The 19,042-nt window shown below is 44.1% G+C and overlaps 2 pseudogenes; both read right to left on the bottom strand.

The window, feature by feature from the left end:
* Positions 1-22: 22 nt before the first annotated feature.
* Positions 23-5,773, bottom strand: LOC119277304 (annotated as a pseudogene).
* The window catches only part of LOC119277303, a 19,436-nt pseudogene continuing 2,816 nt past the window's right edge, over positions 2,423-19,042 (bottom strand).

The raw sequence follows: 19,042 nt of genomic DNA, 5'->3' as shown, positions 1-19,042 counted from the left end.
CCCCCAAACAGCAAAATACCTTCTAGCCCAAGAGGCCTCCCAGGTTTTCTCAAGTTAGGAACTCCCAGGTCACCATATTGTTTCCTCTGGGACACAAGTCCCCAATTGGCCAAGTGATATTTATGAATGTCCCCCATATTCCCCTACGAAAAGTGAGCCATCTGGGAGGTAATAGCTTTAATTGCCCACTTAGGAAATTTAATAATGGACATAAGATATGTAGGGATGCTAGGAATGCAAGTACGAACAAGCACCAACTTAGCTTCATAGCTAAGCAGCCTCCCTTTCCATCCACAAATTCTTTTGATAATTTTATAAATAATAGGCTGGATATCTTCTCTTCTAAGCTTAGCAAAATGTAAGGGAACCCCCAAATATTTCAAAGGGAAATCCCCTTTCTTGCAGCAAAAAATCTGGGCCAAACTCTTAGCAATCTCTTCCTCCACATTAACAGTTAGCAAATCACATTTGTTGAAGTTAATCTTCATACCAGACAAACCCTCAAAACAAGAGAGAAGCCACTTACCATTTATAGCATTATTTGAAGTAGGCTCCAAAAACAGCAAGGTATCGTCAGCATATTGCAGACTGATAATCCCCCCAGAAATCACATGGGGGAGAACCCCAGAAATATTCTTTTTAAGAGCAGCTTTTTGCAGAATCTTAGAGAACACATCAGCCACCAAGTTAAATAATATGGGCGAAAGAGGGTCCCCCTGCTTGAGCCCTTTACCACTAACAAACAAAGGATTATGATCATTAAGTCTAACAGAAAAGGAAGGCCTGGCCTTAGCACATCTCTCACTATTTTTCCACTACCTTGACAGCCTAGCCTTAGCACATGGTTTGCTCTCGAGTTCATGTGCAGTATGAAGTCCCAAATTGAAATCCTTACAAGCTAGCAGTGTGTGTACCTAACCAGAAATTGAGAGAAGATACACAAGTATTGAACAAATCTACCCATGTACAACCAAAGCAAATGCAGTTCTCTCGTACAACTTGCCCAATGGCTGCTATCTCCTGAGCCAAGTGTACAACAGGCTGCACTCACCACAAGACCAACCATAACTTGATGGTCACAAGGCATGCATAGTAAGTAGAATTAACTTAACAAGGTTATTAGTATGTTTCTTCTGTGTTACTTAAGAGTCTAAAGCTTGAGCACGCACATTTGATCCACACAGGAAAATGATGCAAGTTTAGGTTACATTTGTTTACAGATTCAAAAAAAATGCAAGGTTCTGTTGCTTTCTGACCGGATGAAAATTAGGCCATAGATAAATCTTGGAGGTGTGCAGTTTATTACCTCGACAACATAGCACACAGACGCATGCCACTTCAACATCTCATGCAATCAGCGTGATTACCTGACAAGACGACAAAGCTCACAGTAAATTTCAGGACAACAATGATCCTGACAAATTAAATAAAATATGTGCATGGAGAGTGAAAAGAACAATATAAATGAGACAATTGCTCATAACTCAAATTGTCAAATATAAAACCTAGATGGATAGATTGTGTCCAGAATACATACCCTCTTGTTAAAAAAAGAATGTATACACTTGAAATAAAATCTAGCGTACGAGCCTGCACCACATCAATAAATATGCAATACGAGTAACCTAAAATATAAGATGATACAAGCACTTGTTCTGACTAATGCAACTGAATCAGCTATGCAACCAGTATCCTGTAAAATAGAATACGACCTCAAATTTTCAGACCAACTTTCTCATATTAAAGCATTTTAACCAAACATATTTAGGGTCAGGCATCCATACATTAACAAACATAACAAAAAAAACAGTTATGTAGGTGCAGTCATCTCGACCTTCCACGTTAATTCAGCACATTTCAACCATGGCCGCCCCTCGGTTGCTGTGCTGCTCGTGAAGATCAAGGAGGAGGCCGCCCTTTGGGCTGCCGCTGGCGCGTTAGGCCTTAGAGCTATCATCCCGCAAACCTGGGACGTTCATTGACTTCCATCCAGAGATGTAGCCGCCTCCTAGGAGGATTGTAACTATTTGCCCCTCTTTTCAACACAAAGAAACGCAAGCTCTTTTGTGTTTTCTCGAGAGAAAAAAAAAATCAGCACAAAAGCATATAATCTATTTATCTACATCAGATGACAAGAATAAGAAACAAATGGAAAGGAAAGACAATTTGCACGGAGTCTCCGTCATGAATCTCATTGTCACCCAATAATTGCTCTTTCTTTATTTTAGATCAGTTTGTAGTACATCCACTCCCCACAGCATACTTCATTTCCAAATTGGAGAAAACAGTACATTGCTCTTGGGCTCCCGAATCTTAAGAAAATCTAGCAAGATATCTACCCATCCAATAGACGTGGCAAATTGGAGAAAACAGTACATTCTTATGCAAATTCATTATCATGGCAGGGATCACCTAAGCAAAAAAAGCATAAAGGTGGCTAAATTATTTTCGACGCTGAAAGCATATACAAACTGATAGTCTGCAGCTCCTCAATCAATCAATTCTGCTTTTGAAATAAAATGTGTGCCATATATCTGAAGGGACAAGGACATATTACTCAATAGAAGATCTCTCCGATTTTCTAACTGACTTAGCTAGTCAGTTAAAGCTAAGGCTCCATGCCACTATTACACGCAGGCAGCAAGGGAACACAAGCAGAGGAAGCCAACAAAATAACACCATGCCAGAAATATTGTACAAGGACAGGCGCGGAGGATGAACCACCATATCTGAAGATAATCAAATAGAGACAAAGGCGACAGCGCTGGAGAAACCAACAACCACTGGTCAGTGCTAGCACACGCGCGAACCCAAAGCAACCTGAGGAAGACACACATCAGTACATTTGTGCACAAGCAGGCTACAAAACGAGCGAGGTGAAATCAAACAGAAGCTAGTCATGATCCTCCATGGGAAGTGGGAATGAGGAAGTGGCTTTCTGCTGCTCGTCAACGAGCAGCGGAGGGCCACGACGCCCCTCGCCGACAACAACCACCCATGTCTCGAGAAGCAAATCCTCCTATTTCCATACAACCACTACTGATATATGGTCAATCATTATCATCACATAAAAGTTTACAAATCCATAGATCAATCATCGCCAACACACAAGAATATACCTGCAGAGTCAGAGTGAGTGCCAGTTCGGGCTGTAGAAGAGCCTGGGTTGGAGGGAGTGATGGACGGAGCAGCAGCGGGGTCCATGGGGTGCACGCGCGCGCGGGGGGTGGGGGGAGCTACTCAGCTCAGGTTGGACAAGCAGCACCACACCTTGCTGCATTGATGAGGGGCCGTAGGGGAGTAGCAACGCCATGCCTTGCAAGGAGCAGCAGGTGTCCACGTAGTCGCCAAGAGGAGAATGCCGAGGGAGAAGCGGATCAAGAGGAAAATTTCTCCGGTGGCCGGCGCCAGAGAAGACTAGATGAGGTGCCGGCAGCAGCCGCCACTTTGGGGAGGAAGGGAGGAGGATGCGTGTGAGAACAAGAAAAGGATACTCTCTCGGTTGAGCAACAGCAAATGAGCATACGACGCGTAGGCCAACAGGATAGACAATGAGCGCTTCCTTTTTTCCCAGCGCGTTTTTTTCTCTCCTTTTTCTCTTTTTTCTGTGGGGCACACGTGGCGTAGCTATTTGCTCGCCCAACAAGTCACTGTTAATGGGTGTAATGCTTCTTTCATCCATGAAGAGGGGTCCAGCACCAGCGGCGCTGTGATCCGCGATGCCGCCAGTGTGCTAGTGGTGGCCGAGAATTTCTTCCTCGGTCCTGTGGTGGACGCTCACACTGCTGAGGCTCTGGCATTGAAACGAGGCCTTGTGCTTGCTCGGGGCTTCAGAATTCACCACCTTATTGTCCAATCGGATTACTTGCAACTGGTGGAATGTATGAACAATGGATATGGTTCTCCATCTATAGCGGCACTCATTATCGACGACTGTTTTGATGCTTGTAGGGAGTTTGGTAGGGTCTCTTTTGTGCATTGTGCGCGTGAACTAACTGTGTGGCTCATGAACTTGATTAGCTAGGATAATCTAGTTTGATGCAACGAGGTATATAAGCACAAGCAAGGCATTGCAGATAAGAATAAAGGCTGAGTACCAGACAGGGCAAGCTTAACCAATACCATATTAAACTAGTTTAACCACTACTTTAACTAGCATTTTTTTGTTCTATCATGCCAACAGAAGAAATAGAGTAAAACAGGTCATGGTGAAATTTGGCTTACATCAGTAAAAAGACTGACCTATGAATTTTATTTTTCAGTCTTATCTTCCACTTTCACACTCCTTTTCTCCTGATATTGATTCTTCCTCATCAGGTCCAGCACTAGGTGGCATCCTCAAACCCTTCCGATGGTAGTACTTCTTCCAGTCGAGCTCAACAAGCTTGGTGGCCTCCACCAACCTCGATGCATCTACCAATGCATTCACTACATCCTGCAGCACACCCCAGTTGACTCCACAACACCTTTTACTAGCAAAGATTTCATAACAGCACCTCAGTGCACAATCCAGCTCTCCAGCCTGCAGAAGGTGTGGCACGAGAGTCTCTTATGTCACCTTATTTGGGGCACACTCATTCTTCATCAAATTATCATACACCTTCTTGGCCTCCTGGAACCTCGCTGCTTGGCAATATCCTCGAATCAATTCATTGTAGGATACTATATTGGGTTTTGGCCCGTCCTTCTCCAACCTCTCAAGCACAGCAGCTGCATCATCAATCTTACCTTCTGCAACCAAACCCCGCAGCTTTGCATTGTAGCATTTTGCGTCTGGCTCCAAATTCCTCTCCTTAATCATTTCCCATACTGCCTCGGTTTCCTCATTACGGCCACTGTTGTGAAACCCATCCAAGAGCGAGTTGAAAGTAATAATGTCAGGTGAAACACCGTGCTTCTTCATGAGATGAACAGCATCAAGAGCCGCTGAGAGGTCGGACTTCTGGCAGAATGTGCGGATGAGTGCGTTGTAAGAGTACACGTCGGGAACAATGGAGGGGTGAGTGGCTGGGATGTCCTGGAATGCAACAGCGAGCCCGTCAAGATCTCCGGCCTCGGCGTACGCGGCAAGGACGGCGTTGAATGTCCTCGTGGACTTATGCCGCGCGGGAAGTTGATGGAAGGTTGCGGCCGCTTGGGATGGCATGGAGGCACGGCCGTAGAGGCAGATGAGGCGCGCGGCGAATTCCGCGGTTGAGGTCTCGAGGAAGGGCTTCTGCGCGTCGATGATGGCCTGGATGCCGTCTGGGCGGCCGAAGGAAGTGAGGCGGCTCACCGCTGCATCGTACAGGTCGTGCCGGTCGCCGAAGCGCGGCGATGCTGACGAAGCTTGGACGAACATGGAGACCAGCTTATCAGGGTCCCGCTGCCTGATGAAGGCCTTGAGGACACCGCGAAGGGGCTTCCGGAGGATCTGGTCCGCGTCGGGCTCGGCTTTGGGTGGTTTTACGGTTGGCGGGGAGGGGGAGAAGATGCTGGAGAGGCCGTTTGACAAGCTGGAGGCAGTGGCCGCGGCGGCGGCCGCGGCGGGGTAGGCCATGGGAAGGGGGGCGAATGGTGGGGTACGAGGCGAGAGGAGTGGATCGGAAGGGCGGAGGAGGGCGTTGGCGCGCGCTTGGTCTTGCGATTGCGTTTGGGTTGTTTGACTCTTGGCGGCGAGGGAGAGGAGAAGATGCGGGAGAGGCTGTTTGCCCGGGCGGCGGCGGCCGCCGCCGCGGCGGGGGAGGCCACGGGAAGGAAAGCGGCGGATGGTAGGGTATGGCCGAATGGGGCGAGAGGAGTGTTTTTTTTAAGACAAGTATGGGGCGAGAGGAGTGCGGTGGCTGGACCTGGACCGACCCGAGCCGGCGAATGTACAGACACGTCCGGCCGAAATCACTAGTCCTTTTTTCTAATCTAGACACGCTTGCTTTATTGAGTAATAATGTTCATAGGAATACAATCCATATGGGTTTATAAGCCACAAATGGCGCTCGAGCTCCAGACCAAAAGCATACTTAACGAGGCTGTGTGCCTTGATATTAGTCTCTCGCCCCTCAAAAATAAAGGAGTATTGCTGGAAATTTCTAGCTGTCTCTATAATTGCCTTGACTATACTTCGGTACGCCCCTCCAGTTTGGTTCTTGATATCACGAAACTACACCTTGGCAATCCGATGCAATAACAATATATGTTAGTTGAAGATCCGCTGCTACCGCAAGAGCTTCCCGGCAAGCTAGAGCCTCTAATATCGTTGGGTCAGAAATTCCTCTGCATTTTATTGCTGAAGCTCCTAGAAACATGTCATCCGAGTTCCTGCAAACGGCACTAAAAGTCCCTTTGCCTTGGTCCCTCGAGACAGCTCCATCAACCCTCAGTTTTGCAACTCCAGACGTTGGAGGGATCCATCACGTACGGCTAGGTGACTGGGCGGACGGCAGCAGTCCGAACCTCTTGCTTGGGCTTGCAATCATTTAGTTCCCTCAGGTATTTCATGATGAAATTATGAGTTGATAAGGGGCTTTGAAATATATTTTCATGCAGCGCCTGCCTTCTCGCGTACCAAATCAACCACAGGGTCACCACTACTTGGGTGAATTCCGTTGTGGACAACAGATCCATAAGTGCAAAGATCCATCTCTTTGCATCTGGTTCATTGGAGTTGTTTAGAGCTTCAACAAGATCTTGATCCTTCAAGGCCCATACACACCGTGTTGCACTGCAATGGAGAAGCGAGTGTTGCCAAGAATCCTCTGCTCCACATAGTCCATAGGTGGTGGTCGTCGACATATTCCTATCATGTAGCAGATCGGTAGTGGGCATGGAGTTTTGAGCAAGCCTCCATAAGAAATTTCTGACTTTTGAGGGGACATCCACCTTCCACAACTTTGACCATGCCCGTTGCTCACCTTCTGTATTAGAGGAATTTGATCAGCCCTCAAGCCAAGCTTCTCTTCGCAATTTTGTTTCAGTGAGCATTCGATATGCAGACCGAACTGAAAAGACTCCATTCTTCTCATGTACCCAGTCCTAGAAGTCCTCAATATGTCTCGTGCATAAGGGTATAAAGAGGATGGTATTCGCATCAGTGGGTAAGAACACCTCCTCTATCATAGCTTGGTTCCATTCTCACCTGGTAGAATGAGGTGTCAAACTAGGTGCGGTGGGTTCAGCACCCTACTCACTATTGGCCTCATGTTGAACGGTCTCGGTAGCCAGTTCTGCTGCCATATGTGGGTGGATTGCCCATCACCAATACGACGAATGAGGCCTTGAACAAGAACATCTCGTCCTTCTAGAATGGATCTCCGGATGTAGGACGGGGTCGCACCCAACTCTGCACGCAAAAATATGTGGTGCTACGGTATTTTGCTTTCAATACTCGTGCACTTAGGGATTCCGGCTCCTTCAGCAGACGCCATGCTTGCCTGGCCAGAAGAGCTAGGTTGAAGAGTTCTATGTCACAGAACCCTAGCCCCCCATTGTACTGACCCAACTTGGATTTCTCTTTTACTCTTTGCTGCCCCACCAAAATTTACGAATGAGTGTATTGATATGCTCACATAAGCCCCGTGGTAGCTTGAAACGGGACATCGAATAAACAGGCACAACCTGGGCAATTGACTTAATTAAAACTTCCTTCCCTTCCGAAGATAGAGTTTTTCTATCCAATCTTTAACCTTGCTCCACACTCTATTCTTTAAGAACTTAAAAACTCTGTTCTTGTTATTTCCAACATTAATAGGCATACCCAAATATCTCTCAGAGAGGGATTCGTTGGCAATATTTAGCGCATTCATTACCTCAGACTTCAGTATATTGGGACATCCCTTGTTGAAGAAAACTGAAGATTTTGCCAAGTTAATTCTCTGGCCAAGAGGCATTACAATAACTATCCACCAGTGAGGACAATTCATTTTCTCCATTACAATCCTCACTTGCTCCATTACAACTGCCTTTGACAAACAGTAGGCTGCCATTCGCAAAGAGCAAGGGGCTTACTGGTGGTGCCAATGGAGCCACTCGAATTCCATTAAGGTGTGATGATTCATCTTGTGTTTTTAAGGCCGAAATCACTAGTCAAGGTCTCAAGGATGGAGACCTCCCCTGTGCGCCCGTAAACGGTAGCAACGCCCCCCCCCCCTTCGTGGGCTGGCCCATTTACACGAGTGTCCTCTCGATCCCATCAATTGCTCGTCCCGAGTAAAGAACATGCGGTGCCCCCATGTTTGGTTTTGTCAATTGATGACAATCTCTATGGACTAATGGTTGTCTTGAGTTGTATTTGAAGGATTTGTCCATAGGCTTTTCTTGAAGTCCATGTGTTGGTTTCAAGGAGTTTTTGAGTTGACCAAGGTGCTATTAAGAAATTATCCAAAGATTGGTCATGCGAGTGTTGAGCTTATTGCAAGCATGTCTTGAAGAAGAAGGTTGTGTGATCATTCATGTTTACCTTCAAGACATCATCCAAATGAAGAGAGTTACAAAGATTCAAGGTTGATCAAGACTAAGTCAAGAGTGAATCAAGTTGATCAACTCACAAAGCGTAGAAGATGTACCGAGAGGGATCAAGTGATCCCATGGTATGGTAAGCATTGTCCATTACACTTTATGTACTAACCCATGGTCTATGTGAGAGTTGTATGTGGGGTTAGGTACGTATCCATGGGCTTACGTCAAGAGGAAGATATCATACAACCCATGGAAAGAATGACATCAAGTGGTGATCGTCATCAAGATTGCCGTGTGCAAGTTCAAGTGGAGCATCAGAAAGAGATCAAGTGCTTGAATCTTGCCATCCATTGTGGTGTCAATGGACTTGTGAAGATGTGTCGAAGAGTGGCTCACCCATAGTGAACTATGGGGGAGCAATCATCTAGTCTTCATCGAGCCAACGCAATCAAGAAAGGTGGTCCAACTTGAGGGACTCAAGATCATCTTCATCTAGCTCAAGTGGACCATGTGCAAGGAAAAGGTTTTCCCTTGATAGGTTTTCTATTTTACCGGTCTTGTGGTGGTAGTTGGGAGACCGAGTTATAGGACCGTTTGCCGTACTATCAAGGGGGGCTCTCAAGTTGGTAGCTTGATCGTATCGTTAGTAGAGAGCTCAAACCATTGCATCCTTGCATCATGTTTCTTGGTTCTTGTTTGGTTATCTCTATGAGTCTTAGAGCTTATGGTCTTCTTTATGACAAGCTTGAGTTCATCGAAAACGGAGTTCGCATGCGTCTTCTATGATGTTTTCGGTGTTGGAGGTTTTACCGGTCTTATCCGATGAAGGGTTCTCACCATTTTCTTATGGGACTTTTCTCATTTTCTTATTCTTGATATTTCTATAAATATTGTGTTAGCCCATGTCGTTAGCTTTCCAACAAACTTGGTTTCATTGAATTCGGAGTCCGTTTGCAAAAGTTGTGGCTGTTTTGGTAAAGGCTGCAGCGGTACTACCGCGACTAGAGCGGATGTAATTTTTTACTACCCCTCCAGAGCGGTACTACTGCTGCTCCTGAGCGGTAGTACTGCTCCAGAGCAGTACTACCGTGGCTCCTAAGCGGTAGTACCGCCCCGGACCAAAATCTCGTGTTTTCTCTCTCGTTTGGGCTGTTTTGACCGTGCTAAGCGGTAGTACCGCTCCTCCAAGCGGTAGTACCGCTTGTGCACGACCTGAGCACATAACGGTTGGATTCGGGAGGTCCTATAAAAGGGGGTCTTCTTCCCCAATGAACCTAATCTTTTGAGCTCGTGTTCTTCCCCCATTGTTGACCTTCTTCGAGCTTGCTAACTCTCAATCCCTCCATGGATTCTTGCTAGTTTTTGAGGGAAAAGAGAGAGGAGATCTAGATCCACGTTTCCACCAGTCACTTTCTCCTCTAAGTGAGGGGAACCCCTTGGATCTAGATCTTGGAGTTCTTCGTGTTCTTCTTTCGTTCTTCCTCTCATTTTCCTCCCTGGCATTAGTTGCTTTGGTGGGATTTGGGAGAGAAGGACTTGGGCACTCCGTGTGCCCTTGCCATTGCATTTGGTGCATCGGTTTGAGTTCTCCACGGTGAAACGTGGAAGTGAAGTTTGAGAAGCTTATTACTCTTGGGTGTTTGGGCACCCTAGAGCTTGTTCCTCTTGGGTGCCTTGGTGCCCTAGACGGTTGGTGGTGTTCGGAGCTCAATCATTATGGTGTAAAGCTCCGGGCAAGCGTCGGGGTCTCCAATTAGGTTGTCGAGATCGCCCCGAGCAATTTGACGGGTACCGGTGACCGCCCCCAAGGGTTGCCAAAGTGTACGAGTTCGGTGACCGCCCCCAAGGGTCGCCATTTGTACGGGTTCGCTGACCGCCCTCACGGGTCCCTTAGTGGAATCACGACATCTTGCATTGTGCGAGGGCGTGAGGAGATTACGGTGGCCCTAGTGGCTTCTTGGGGAGCATTGTGCGTCCACACCGCTCCAAACGGAGATTAGCATCCGCAAGGGTGTGAACTTCGGGATACATCATCGTCTCCGCGTGCCTCGGTTATCTCTTACCCGAGCCCCTTTACTTATGCACTTTATTTATGATAGTCATATTGTTCTTTGTCATATATCTTGCTATCACATAGTTGCTTATCTTTCTTAGCATAAGTTGTTGGTGCACATAGGTGAGCCTAGTTGTTGTAGGTTTTGTGCTTGACAAATTAACCACTAGTTTTATTCCGCATTTGTTCAAGCCTAAACCATAATTATTTTAAAGCGCCTATTCACCCTCCTCTAGGCGACATCCTCAATCTTTCAATTGGTATCAGAGCCTCGTCTCTCTTTATTAGGCTTTACCGCCTAGAGAGTAAAGATGTCGACTAGAGGATTAGGATTCTCTGACACTCTTAGTTTCAATGGCACAAATTTTGATGTTTGGGTAATTCGCATGCTTAATCTATTTAGGGTCATGGACCCAAATTTAGAGCGAATTTTAGATATGGGTTTTTCTCCTCCAAAGGATCCCCAAAGATTATCTTTAGAGGATGAGAAAAACTCTTATCTCAATGCTCAAGCTTCTAATGTGCTTTTTGATGCTTTGAGCAATGTAGTTATATTTGAACTCATGTCGTTCCGGGATGCTCATGAATTATGGACAAAGATTCAAGATAAATATGGTGTGTCCAATATTTGTGGGGATGATTGTTCTCCCTCCACCTCCGGTCGTATAGTCTTCTCAACTTCTTCTACTTCACCTACATGTGGTTTGCCACAAGGAAATGATATGGTGAGTAGTGTTGGTCATTGCAATGATGATAGTATGCTTACTGTGGATGATCCTTCATCACTATATTATTGCAATGCTCCTTCTTTGGGCTTTAACACTTCGAGCACTCCAAATGTTTCACATGCTTGTGTTGATAGTCCTTGCATATCATGTAGAAATTGCTTGACTAAATCGCATGATGATATGCTTGCTATGTCTTGTTGCCATGGTAAAAATGCATCTATTTCCTCGAATTATTGTGCTAACAATGTAGAGGAAACCGAACACTCCATGGAACAAGATGTGGTGTTTAATGGTGCCTCAAGGGATCCTACATCATCATCTATTGCTTTTTGCCTTATGGCTAAGGCATCAAAGGTATCTCCTACTTTGTACCCCAATATGTCTCTTGATGATGATGTTGATGCTAATGATGATGAGGATAATGATGAAGAGAATGATAATGTTGCCTCCTTAAAAACTAAGGGGGAGATGATTTTTAAAGATCTTCATAAAAATAAAATTGCTCGTTCCAACTTCATGGAAATTATGTCCATTGCCATTGAGGGCAAGAAATATATTGAGGAGTTGGAATCTCATCTCGAGGAGCATGAGGTCACCATTGAGAAAATGGAAGCTCATGGGCGTGATTACGCAAATGAGATCGCGGAGCTATATCAAGCTCTTGAACATGAACAAACCACCAAGGAATCTCTTGAGGAGACTTTTGCTCTAGAATTGTCTAGGGTGAAGGAATCTACTGATAGAGCTCTTGAGGTGGCCAATATTTTTGAAACTAAAAATGCTAAGCTTGAAGTTGCTCATGCTAGACTCCTTGAGGATTTTGAGCACCTTGAAAATGGCTCAAGGGTCATCAAGGGTGAGCTCATCAAACTCACCGAGTCTCATGCTCAACTTGAAGCTTCTTATTTAAAAGAGCTTGCCAAGTTGCCTTCTCCTCTTGTTGTTAATGATGATGCTTGTGCTACTAATTCTATTACTTGTGAAGCATCCATTTTGAAGGAGAATGTTGAGCTACAGGCTCAACTTGAGGTGCTATCTTGCAATTATGGGAAATTGGAAGAAAGTCATGAAAAGCTCTCAAGCTCTCATGATGATGTTCTAGTATCCCATAGTGTGCTAAAGATAGCTCATGAGGCCATGATTGCTAAGGTAACATCTAGTGAGCCTCATGTGGATACTAGCACTACTTCTAGTCAAAATAGTATATTGCCATGTGCTAGTCCTTGTAATTCATCTACTCACAATGTTGGTACATCTTGTGATGAATTGCTTTCCTTGCCTTGTTGCTCTAACGATGAAGCTTATACTTCCTCTAGTACTTGTGTTGAGACTAACCATGTAGAGGAAATCAAAGAGCTCAAGGCCCAAGTCACTTCTTTGAAGAAAGACTTGGAAAAGTGTCATGAAGGGAAGGCCACACTCAACAATATCTTGAGTGTGCAAAAATCCCCCAATGACAAAGGTGGACTTGGATTCAACTCCAACAAGAAGAAGAAGTCCAAGTTGAACAAGAAGAAGGGCCAAGAACAAGTCAAGAATTCGGCCAAGATTGTTTGCTTCAAGTGCAAAGTCGAAGGGCATCATGTTAGATCTTGCCCATTGAAGAAGAAGGCCATTAGTGTCAAGCAACAAGGGAAGAGGGCACAAGTTCAATCTCATGCTCAACATCAAGTTAAAGAAAGGCCTCTTCCCAAGAAGACTCAAGTTATTGCTTCTCAAATTGAAAAACCAAGTGAGAAGAAAGTGAAGAGTAGACGTTGCTACTTATGCCGTGAGAAAGGTCACGTCGCTTCTTCATGCACTAGTGGTAACTTATCCAACCCAATTATTATTGATGATATCTATTCTCTTGGTAAGGATAAGGTTGGCAATGTGTTTGCCAAGTTTGTTGGTACTCAAAGTGGTGTCAAGAAAAGAACCATTTGGGTAGCCAAACCTATTGTGACTAACCTCTTAGGACCCAACTTGGTCGGGGACCAACAAACCCAAACTTGATCAATAGGTGTTGTTGGAGGTCATTGGAGACTTGGCTACATTATGAAGAATTAAGGGGACTTCATCTTTCTTGTTGTCTCAAGCCAAGTCAATTGGGTTGTCAAGTTTATATCTTATATCCAATGTGCCTCCTTGCGGTAACTTGTACTTAAATTGTTTACATTGAAAGTTACTTGCCCCTTTGCATGTTTTGGTTTTGTTCCTTGCATGTGTTTGTATATGATGTGTCTCCAAATTGCCTTTGTGTATGTTGGTTTGCACATCATGTACTTGTGTGTCGTTCGTTGAGCCTTAGTGCATCTTGTTTATTTCTTAGTTGGCTCTTGTGGGAGATTAATGGAATATCCATTATGGGGAGTGGTGTGCTTTGTGCACCTCACAATCCTATAAATGTGTGCACATGAGTAATACCATCTAGTATTGATATTTCAAGATTATCTAGTCGCTAGGTGGTATATCTCTCATGAGAAATTCAAATTCTAAAAATTTCATTGATTATCTCGCGTTGGATTCTCTTATTGCCTCTTGTTAAGTTTTCTTCATTGGTATCACATTATGGGGGAGTAATATGCTATGTGCATATTACAAGCCTAGAATATGTGTACATTTGAGATATTGTCACCTATAATTGATATTGTAAATTATCTTGTTCCTAGGTGGCATGTTAGCTCTACAAGTTGCAATTTGCTTTTTGTTTGGAGTGAAGATGATGTCGGATATCCTTGCTATCTACCACCGGGAATTATTTCCAAATACTTCTTGTCTTTTGATAATTGGTAATCACTTATGTGTGGTAGAATTTAATTGATCATCTTTACATTGGCTTTTGTTTTTATTTGCCTTTTTTCTTGCCAAGGTTTGTGTCAACTCCCGTTGTATTCCATACCACTTGTGGATCTTGTTAATTTCTTGTTCTTGTCTAGTGTTTTCTAGATATAGTGAAAGTGGTGATCCCACCTTGTGCATTTTGTAATTCTTTATAATGCACAACTCGTGGGGGATCTATCCTATTTTCTTTAGAACACTCTTCTTGTGATCCTTATCAAGTGTGTGTTGGTTGAAGGCAAGCCGTTTTCTTTTGGTACCTTGTGCCATCATGAAACTTTGTTGGGAGCTTGGTTTGTTTGGAACCATCCTCTCTTTGGGAATTTGACATCTTTAATTTAGTGTGTATCAATGGATATCTCATTCCTTGATGTATCTTTAATGATATCTTCCAAGTGATGATTTCTCCATTTGGTATCCTTTTCACTTGGCATTTCTTTGTCTTTTGGTATCGGTTCTCGAAAGTTTTGAGCATGCATATTTACTTCATGTATTCTATTTGGCATGCTTTCTTTCGTTGACTCAATATATAGGGGAAACTTCACCTAGTCTCAATTTGGATGAGATGTGCATGAAATTCATTTTCATATCTATATGCACATATTTATGTGGAGTTTGTCCTATGTATTGGTGTTTCTAACTTTTTGGTCCCGATGAGTTTGGGTACCGTTTAGTTTGTGTTGTTCTTCTAGGAACATTTGAAGATGCATTGGATGCTCGGCTCACTCACAAGGAAGGTGTTTTCACCATGTGCATATTGGAGTCAAGCAAGGATGATCAATGAACTACTATCTACCTTCAATTGGTATCTACTACATCCTTCCAATGATATCTCAGTAACAAGTATCTATTCATGCTTTCTCCTCTTGCATTCAACCTTGTGTAGATTGCATCTTGGCATGATATTCATTTCATATCTTGTGATACTTGTTTCCTTTCTCAAAGCATCCCAACGATGATCTCTTGTTGCTAGTTGTGATGCTTTTGATGGATGTGTGTTTGGACTTCATTTATATACAATAAGACCATATCTAGCCAAGTGCTATGCTTTCAAGCAAATATCTTATTGGTATATTTATGACTTCCATGTGGATATCTTGTTCCTTCGTGTTGTAACTATTTCGGGTGTACATCCTTCTTTGTAGATATATATATCATCATGATTTCGTCTACATAGAACCTTATACACTTGAGAGAAATTACATCTCTAGTTGATATCTTTTCTTTCACGTCCACCTTGTCTTTCTTATGTTATTTCTTTGGTGGCTCCGTGAAAGCTTTTGCCTTGAGTGTGTGTCCTCTATCGTTGCATCTTGTTGCACTCTTGTGTGGTGAAGATTATTTTCCTCTTGCTTATCTTTACGAGGTTTTTGCCATCTTAATTGGTATCCCTCGTCTTGATGAGCCTCCCCTCGTCTATCTTCACCACGGGTTGTCACAAGCATAGGTTCTCTTTTGCTTATTAGTAAGCTTGTGAACCCATTTGCCAGTTGTGTGTGAAAATGATAGGCCTTGCACAGTGTGCCTCATTCTTTCAAGACTATGTTGATGCTTAATGCTCATCCTAATCTTAGTCTTCTCAAGTGCTTCGCCATGACTCACACACATCATTTTGGTTGAGCCTATTCTTAAGTTGCCTCTTTTACATGTTGCTCAACCATGTGCTTGTTGCAAGCGCTAGGCTTTGTTTCCTATATGCTCACTTGCACCGGATGTGAGTTTCTATTGATTTTGGGGGAGCTATGATCCTATTTTGTGCACTTTGTATTAAAATACAAAAATTCTTATGTGTGCACAAATCATGGGGAGCTTCTCTAGTTTCTTTAGAACACTCCTTTGCGCTTTTCATAATATCTTTATTCTTGTGGCATGTAGGATCATTGGTCTAGTTGGTTCAATTGATATCCGTTGATTGCTTGCTTCAATTGGTATCTTCTGATTGCTTGTGTCTCTCTTTGTTATGTCTTTGTGGCATATCTTTCTGTTGCAATCTTTGGGCATCAATATAGTTTGTCTTTCTCCAAGTATTGGCAGTTCGATATGTGTATTGCATTCCTCTCTCTTGTTGAGAAATACACAATTTATGGAGGACCACAATTTATATTGGCCTTCTTAGATTTTCGCCCATTTTGGCAATCGATGCCAATGGGGGAGAAGTTTCAGAGAGTTTTGTGAAGAAGTTTAGAGAGTTATCTCTTCTTGCTTTGTTTTTGTTCCTTAGCATTTGCATCTCATTTGCATACACTATTAGTTGTTGCATTGCATGGTGATGCATAATTCCTTATATAAACTCTCTTGAAAGTGATTGTCATCAATTACCAAAATGGGGGAGATTGAAAGAACATGCGGTGCCCCCATGTTTGGTTTTGTCAATTGATGACAATCTCTATGGACTAATGGTTGTCTTGAGTTGTATTTGAAGGATTTGTCCATAGGCTTTTCTTGAAGTCCATGTGTTGGTTTCAAGGAGTTTTTGAGTTGACCAAGGTGCTATTCAGGAATTATCCAAAGATTGGTCATGCGAGTGTTGAGCTTATTGCAAGCATGTCTTGAAGAAGAAGGTTGTGTGATCATTCATGTTTACCTTCAAGACATCATCCAAATGAAGAGAGTTGCAAAGATTCAAGGTTGATCAAGACTAAGTCAAGAGTGAATCAAGTTGATCAACTCACAAAGCGTAGAAGATGTACCGAGAGGGATCAAGTGATCCCATGGTATGGTAAGCATTGTCCATTACACTTTATGTACTAACCCATGGTCTATGTGAGAGTTGTATGTGGGGTTAGGTACGTATCCATGGGCTTGCGTCAAGAGGAAGATATCATACCACCCATGGAAAGGATGACATCAAGTGGTGATCGTCATCAAGATTGCCGTGTGCAAGTTCAAGTGGAGCATCACGAAGAGATCAAGTGCTTGAATCTTGCCATCCATTGTGGTGTCAATGGACTTGTGAAGATGTGCCGAAGAGTGGCTCACCCTAGTGAACTATGGGGGAGCAATCATCTAGTCTTCATCGAGCCAACACAATCAAGAAAGGTGGTCCAACTTGAGGGACTCAAGATCATCTTCATCTAGCTCAAGTGGACCATGTGCAAGGAAAAGGTTTTCCCTTGATAGGTTTTCTATTTTACCGATCTTGTGGTGGTAGTTGGGAGACCGAGTTATAGGATCGTTTGCCATACTATCAAGGGGGGCTCTCAAGTTGGTAGCTTGATCGTATCGTTAGTAGAGAGCTCAAACCATTGCATCCTTGCATCATGTTTCTTGGTTCTTGTTTGGTTATCTCTGTGAGTCTTAGAGCTTATGGTCATCTTTATGACAAGCTTGAGTTCATCGAAAATGGAGTTCGCATGCGTCTTCTATGATGTTTTCGGTGTTGGAGGTTTTACCGGTCTTATCCGATGAAGGGTTCTCACCATTTTCTTATGGAACTTTTCTCATTTTCTTATTCTTCATATTTCTATCAATATTGTGTTAGCCCATGTCGTTAGCTTTCCAACAAACTTGGTTTCGTTGAATTCGGAGTCCGTTTGCAAAAGTTGTGGCTGTTTTGGTAAAGGCTGCAGCGGTACTACCGCGACTAGAGCGGATGTAATTTTTTACTACCGCTCCAGAGCAGTACTACCGTGGCTCCTAAGCGGTAGTACCGCCCCGGACCAAAATCTCGTGTTTTCTCTCTCGTTTGGGCTGTTTTGACCGTGCTAAGCGGTAGTACCGCTCCTCCAAGCGGTAGTACCGCTTGTGCACGACCTGAGCACATAACGGTTGGATTCGGGAGGTCCTATAAAAGGGGGTCTTCTTCCCCAATGAACCTAATCTTTTGAGCTCGTGTTCTTCCCCCATTGTTGACCTTCTTCGAGCTAGCTAACTCTCAATCCCTCCATGGATTCTTGCTAGTTTTTGAGGGAAAAGAGAGAGGAGATCTAGGTTGTGGAGATCGCCCCGAGCAAGCGTCGAGGTCTCCAATTAGGTTGTGGAGATCGCCCCGAGCAATTTGACAGGTACCGGTGACCGCCCCCAAGGGTTGCCAAAGTGTACGGGTTCGGTGACCGCCCCAAGGGTCGCCATTTGTACGGGTTTCGGTGACCGCCCTCAAGGGTCCCTTAGTGGAATCACGACATCTTGCATTGTGCGAGGGCATGAGGAGATTACGGTGGCCCTAGTGGCTTCTTGGGGAGCATTGTGCGTCCACACCACTCCAAACGGAGATTAGCATCCGCAAGGGTGTGAACTTCGGGATACATCGTCTTCTCCGCGTGCCTCGGTTATCTCTTACCCGAGCCCCTTTACTTATGCACTTTACTTTGTGATAGTCATATTGTTCTTTGTCATATATCTTGATATCACATAGTTGCTTATCTTTCTTAGCATAAGTTGTTGGTGCACATAGGTGAGCCTAGTTGTTGTAGGTTTTGTGCTTGACAAATTAACCACTAGTTTTATTCCGCATTTGTTCAAGCCTAAACCGTAATTATTTTAAAGCGCCTATTCACCCCCCTCTAGGCGACATCCTCGATCTTTCACCGAGGATCGCTGGTTGGCTCCTTAATGATTGTACAAGCGTGATTTCATTTTTGAAAGTCGTACTACGAATGTTGATGCACACAATTTAGCTAAATTTTCTACTTCGTTAGATGCTGGTCATCATTTGTGGCTGGGTATACCCCATGACAAGTTTGTTATTCCTGTAAACCGAGCTGCTATTTTGCAATAAAGCTTTGGTTTACCACTCAAAAAAAAGATCGCTAGTTGGCCTTTCACTACGAGCATAGAACACTGCTCAGGTTGTTATTTCCTAGCAGGGGAGGGCCATGGCCTCCCTCGCTGACAACAACTACCCATGTCTAGAGAAGCAAATCTCCTATTTCCATACAACCAATGTTAAATGTTGACAGTCGGGGGGAGCAGAGTCAGAGTGAGTGCCACCTTCCCTCTCTCTCCCTCTCTCTCTCTCTCTCTCTCTCCCTCTCCCTCTCCCTCTCCCTCTCCCTCCCCCTCCCCCTCCCCC

This window comes from Triticum dicoccoides, chromosome 3B (genome assembly GCF_002162155.2).
Source record: "Triticum dicoccoides isolate Atlit2015 ecotype Zavitan chromosome 3B, WEW_v2.0, whole genome shotgun sequence".
NCBI classification, from domain to species: Eukaryota; Viridiplantae; Streptophyta; class Magnoliopsida; order Poales; family Poaceae; genus Triticum; species Triticum dicoccoides.
The sequence above is the reverse complement of the archived record's forward strand: the minus strand, read 5'-3'. Positions and strand labels throughout refer to the sequence as shown.